Below are 6,441 nucleotides of genomic sequence, written 5' to 3' on the forward strand. Positions count from 1 at the left end.
ATATGAGCTTTCATGTAATAAACTAAATAATACACATTCCCTGTTGCCAAAACAACCTACTATATCAATGTAACCCTCAACCTATTCCTCTTTATTTAATTTTATCGTCTGGAATTAAATATTAATGTAACCCTCTTTTGTCCTCTACCAAAATGCACACTTTCTTTTTTTAATTTCTTGATAAGACCAAAATGCATACTTTTAAAGAAACCATTAACCAAAAAGAAAGAAAGATTGTTCTGTTTTATCCAAAGTGCCCTACCAAACAAAAATAATAAAGAAACTATAATAATTAAAAATCATAAAGCCTTCACATATTGAGAAGACAGAAATTAAGGACAACATAATTAATTAACTAACTAACAATGATTAAAGTTGTAAGAACACATATGATTTAAGTAACCATTCCATTGTCGTGGGGTTGGTTGCTGACAACAATAAAAAAAAGAGTATGTTTCTAAGCGTAAAAGGCGTTGGTTAATTATATATTGAATAAAATAATAACAACTTCTTTTATTATCCTTTCACTGCAGGGATGAAGGAAAATTATAAAATAATTATATAATTTAAAATATAAATCACTTTTTTATTATTAGAAAAATTACTTTACTTGAAAATTTAATTTCTAAATATAATTCAAATATTTTAACACATCTATTTATAATTCAAATTTGTATTGAAATATTTAATTAATAATTTAAACATGATGAAAAACTAAACTTTAAATAATATTATATTAAAAAATAATACTATCAAAGATTTTAAAATTAATCTTATCTTTTTAATATCTGATTACATTATTATCGAAATATAATTTAGAATACGTGTAATTCATATGAAAAGCAGTAAGAATTTTTTAATAAAATATATATTTATGATTATGGTATATGAAAAGCTGCAAGAATTTTTTAATAAAATATATATTTATGGTAGTAGTGTGGTGGTGACGGTGGTAGAGGTGGCGGCGGTGGTGGTGGTGTGGTGGTCCGACAAGAATACATGCAGCCAATTTTCTTTTCTCTGTCTCTACCAACCGCTTAATTTGGCGGTGTCCCCACTTGGCCCTGCATGCTTTAAGCAAAAAATTATCCTCTGCTGGTTTTGGTTTTCCTGAGTTATTTATTTTTTCTTTTAAATGATTTTATTATTATTTGGAGCAATGCACCTTTGGCGTCGGTGATCTGCAAGGAAATCGCTGAGAAACTCAGTATATAATTTTAATATGTTCAAATGCTTTTTGTTAGCAAAATTATTTTATTTTAATAATAAATTTTTTTTTTTTCAACAATAATTCTTTTTTTCTTTTTAGGTAGAAATTTAAAATGTGATTCATGTTGTAATAATGCCTTAGTTGTTTAATATAAAGTTTTGACTATTTAGATTCCACCTTTAAAATTAGCATATCCAATTTAAAGGCATAAATCTTTATAATAATTGTTTTTACTCAACGGTGATATTTCTTATCTAAATAGTTATTTATAATTTGAGCATATAATCAATTCACTCTGTTCAAGGTAAATAAAAAAATATAAATATCAATAAACTTAAAATAAAAAAGTTTTAATTTTTTTTTACAGTCTTGTCAAATAAATAAGCTTAAATATTTAAATCAAGCCAAGCTCGAGCACTGGATCGAGCCAGTTTGCATTCCTTAAACTTTTAGGACCAAATTGTAAGAGACTTTTCTTTAAAAAAGAATCTTGTAATTGTGACTTTGACCCGATGAGTCAATTTTGAAGAAATTAATATTACATGTTTCCCTACTTATTTGTATGTAAATGTTAGATTCTTTCATTCTTTTCTATGAATTTGAATTATAGCGCTCACTCATACAATGATTTAATCGCTAGATTACATCATATTGATTATCAGTTTTTAGCATCAAAATGGGTGCAATATTCTTTTTTGGGCATATGAAAGTGACTGCCCAAGTAAAGATAGGGCAACTCGTTTTACTCCATAAATTAAGATTAGAACTTAAAATTGTCTTAGTAGAAACTTAATCTTATATAGTAAAATTTGATTCCCACCATCAAAAAATCATTTTCACTCCGATTTGATAGGAAATTACTGTCTAGTCTATGATAACAGAATAGAAATGAAAGTGAATTTCTTTACTTTCACTTTAATTTTAATAATTTTTTAAGTATTAAATAATAATATATAGAAGTTAATATAAATACAAATAATAAGTTGTTAAAACATATTTATTATGAATTTTTAATATATTAAAAGAAATATATATCTGAAGATTTTTTTTTTTCGTCTACATCTATTTAGATTATTTATTCCGCTCTTTTGCATTTCTATCTTTTATAAAACAGAATGAAAATTTCAAAATTTCTCGGTCCGTCCATATTAGTCTCAAATTGTTCGTTTTCTTTGTTTTTTTTCTTTTTCTTCCTGATCTAAGCTGTCCTTAGGAGACCAGAAACAAGATTTGAAAAAGAAAGAAGAGCACGATGATGATGATAAAAGGGAGGGAAAGGAAGACACAGAGTAATAAAGTAGTAATTCAGAGGCCAACAAATAGCGGCAAGTGAAGTGCGAAGAAAGGATATATGTACGCACATTTTGGGACCCATTGGCGGGAAGCTCGTGCGGAAGACTGCATAATTGAATATGAGAAAAGAAAAGGACCATCCTCGGCCACGCATGGCTTAGACTTTTTATTTCTTTTTGTTTTTATTATTATTATTAGTACAAAACATATCATATTTTATGGTTTAAGTATTTTTTAAATAAACAGATATATATAGTATAAATTGTGGCAAAAAAAATATCAACTATTAAAATTCTTTGTACGCGATGATTTAATCATCTTTACTCTGATCGTTCATATATAATATTATCTGTATTTGATCGTATGGATTTAGAGTTTAACAATATAAAATAGAAATAGTTAAATTTTTGAAATCAAGACTTTTTAATAGTAAAACATCTTTCTTTTTTCCACATACATGTCTTAGTCTAAAAAAATATATACTTAAAATTATCAAATAGTAAAATTACATTGTACCATTTTGTACTTATCCCTAAATACCTGCACGAATAAAAAAAACACATTTTATTATAAATTATGATAATTATATAAAAACTTTGATTTATGGATATATTAATATTGCTCGTCACATGGGTTATGCACATAAATTACTATTATTAATATAAAAATATTTGATAAATCAATATATAATATAATATTTGTTAAAGATATTTAACTATTTATAAGTATTTTTTGTAAACTAATAATTTCTTTAATTTTCTATAAAATTATGAATGTACATGAGATTATAATAATATGAAAACTGAAATAGATTAATTACTAATTAATTCTATTAGAATTATGAGATTAATCACTAATTAACTCTATTAAAATTAAAAATTAAATAATCATATATAAAACTAAAATAAAAATTAGTAATTACTAGTTAATTATAAGGATATTTTCAAAACAGATTCTCTTTTCTGTCCTTTAATATATACATTATAAATATACTTTTATTATCTAATTTCAGTGTATATATATTTTTAATTAACCACTCTTCACACTAGGACACATGCATTTTAGAGATATAACACAATTCTTTTATAAAATTATAATAATTATTATAAAAGTGTACTAATTTATATAACTCACTCACTCATATTCATTTTTTAATTTTAAATGAAGTGAGTGTAAGATATAGTCCATGGTCCTATTGACTATATAGTCTTTTTCAATTATGAATAAGGAAATATGCCATTTCTTTACGTCACATACACAATAAATATAAATATAAATACTTTTTAAGTACTTTTATTTCAGGCCAACATTGGTGTGTCTTTCTTTCTATCCATCTTTTGTGCTTTGGCATATACTAATGCTATCTTTGTTTTCTTTTTGAAAAGAAAAGAATAATAAATTATTTCTTTTCCTACAGAAAAAGAAAAAGAAAATGCAATATAATTTTTAAATCTGCTTGTACTATAAGATAAGAAATCAAACTATTCATGCGGTAATGATGTCTTATTAGGTCATGAGTTTAATGGTTGTACTTTTATTTCCTTTAAAAATAAAAAGGAATTATTAAAGTATCACCATGGTACAATAATATGACAAGCAAGAGTGATAGCTCAAATAATAATGTATTATACAAAGAGCATATCGATTAATATGGAAAAGAATATTATAATATTATGAATTGCTCTAGCCAAGTCGATAATTATTTCAAATTGCATTTTAAGGAAAAGAGATTAAACAATAATAATATTATATAAAAAGATTTTAAAATCTCAGTTTTTAGAAAAGAAAGAAAATGATAATTTTTGTTTATATTAAGCGTATATACTGCAATTGATAAAAAAGCATCGCATATATAAATACTTTAATATTAAATGATTTATAAAATATAAAATTAAATAAAATTTAAAAATTATATAAAGTTTAAAGATTATATTAATAAAAAAAGTGAAAAATTTGAGGGTTTAAAAAAAAAAAAATTGAATGTTTAAGCTTTCATTCAGCATCTATGACTACTGATAGACTTTATTTATGTATTCCCTACGAAAAGACTGTTAAAAAGAATTCATGAGCGATCAAGATAAAGAAAGCTACCATTAAATTCTTTAATCTTGTTTACACTATATAATTTTTTAGTCCAATAATAAATAAATTGAGTTCAAGAAATTAATGAAACTCAGTTTTAAAATTAAGTCCGATCAGTGGTGATTATTTATTAAAATAATTATTTTAATTAATATGTGGGTAGCAGTTATTTTTGATACAAAACGACAGGGAAGAGAGATTCAACTAGAAAGTTATTTGAAGTCTTCCTCCATAATAGCTACTCTTGGGATTTTGGCTTATAGTACACATTGACAAAAGAGAAAAAAAGACCGGCGATTATTCAATTCAAACAGGTGGTTTATCATTCGCAGTTATACTTGTGGAAGTTATGAAGGTGTTGGAAATAAAAAGAGAAAAATGGACAATCAACAAGACAAACAAAATTAGACAATTTCAAGCAACTAAATTTTCTATATTTACTTTTTTGTAATCAAGCTTTCTTTGTACTTTGAAACTCTCAAGTAATATTATTTCAATACTTTTCATTCACATTTACAACATTCATAGCCATTTCAGTAGATCATTCAAATAAATTATGGCTGAAAGGCGTTCGAAAATCCATAATTGTCCTTATTAGAAGTCGAGGAGTGCATTCAATCACGATAGTTCGTGTACCACACACATGTGGTACGCCCACAAATTCATTTTGTAGCCAACATAATTTGGCACGCTTGGTAGGACACTTTTCTATATTGACCCAAAAATAGGAAATAACAATGGAAAATAACCAATGGAGTCTCACGACGCCAAGGTTGCTGCTGATGAAGCAGAATGTGAACCTGAAGTTTATGTTCTTCACATAGTGGAGCAGTTAAAGAAGCAAATGGCGCCTCAAAGCACATCTCAGCACTCTGAGGTGCTACCACCTACTAGAAGAGTCATTGGTGCCAATGTACTTGGAGGTTTAGGTATTAATGTGTCTGATCCTTTTTTTAATCATTGTTTAGAATTTTTAATACATTTTGAAGAAACACAAAATATGCATCTTAAGTTTCTATAAGAAATATGTGAAAAATTAACTGGTGGTCGTCCTACTAGTCCTAGGTAAAGAAATAGTTGAGACAATGTGTATTATATATTGCTCTTTTCTCTTAATAATAGTGTATAGAGATACAAAAAATATACATATACATGAGTAGTTGCATATCAGTAAATAACTAAAACTGAATATGATATATAAGATGAGGATATATATCAACTAACTATGATGTGTTACATGCGGTGACTCTAATAACACTCTCTTCCCCCCCGATGGGGTTGTAAGGAAGCAGTCAAAGTTTGGAACAAAAAAAATGAAAAGGACGGACACCTAGAAGCTTGGTGAAGATGTCCTCCAATTGATCTTTATTTGAAAGGAAACTAATGCGCGCTATCCACACACGGCAAAGTGCACCGATTGTATCCAATAATAAAGTGAGTAAGTACGAGTACTGTTCCACATAGGACTTAATTATGCATACTATTTTCAGCTTTTTACTAATATTTAGCAAACAAAATGTTGATTTGTTATAAATAAATTATAAACTAAATTGAAAGCAATAATAAAAGTAATTAAGCAAGAATCTATTCAGGTATTGAATCTCCCTAATAAGTTAAACAATTCATGAAACAAATAGCAATTAAATCAAATTCAAGAGATGAATTGGCGATCTATAAAATTAGGTAAAAACCTTTCTCAAGTGATTAAACTCCTAATTCTTAAGAGGAGGAAAAGAAATCTCTTCTCAAACCCACTCACTTAGGTCATGCATTAAGATCAAGGAACTATTAAACCCGTGAATCTTATAGATGTATCTCTAGTATCCCAATCAATTCTCAATCTTTAAGAATTATCA

The sequence above is a fragment of the Ricinus communis genome, chromosome 4 (genome assembly GCF_019578655.1).
Source record: "Ricinus communis isolate WT05 ecotype wild-type chromosome 4, ASM1957865v1, whole genome shotgun sequence".
In the NCBI taxonomy this organism is placed as follows: domain Eukaryota; kingdom Viridiplantae; phylum Streptophyta; class Magnoliopsida; order Malpighiales; family Euphorbiaceae; genus Ricinus; species Ricinus communis.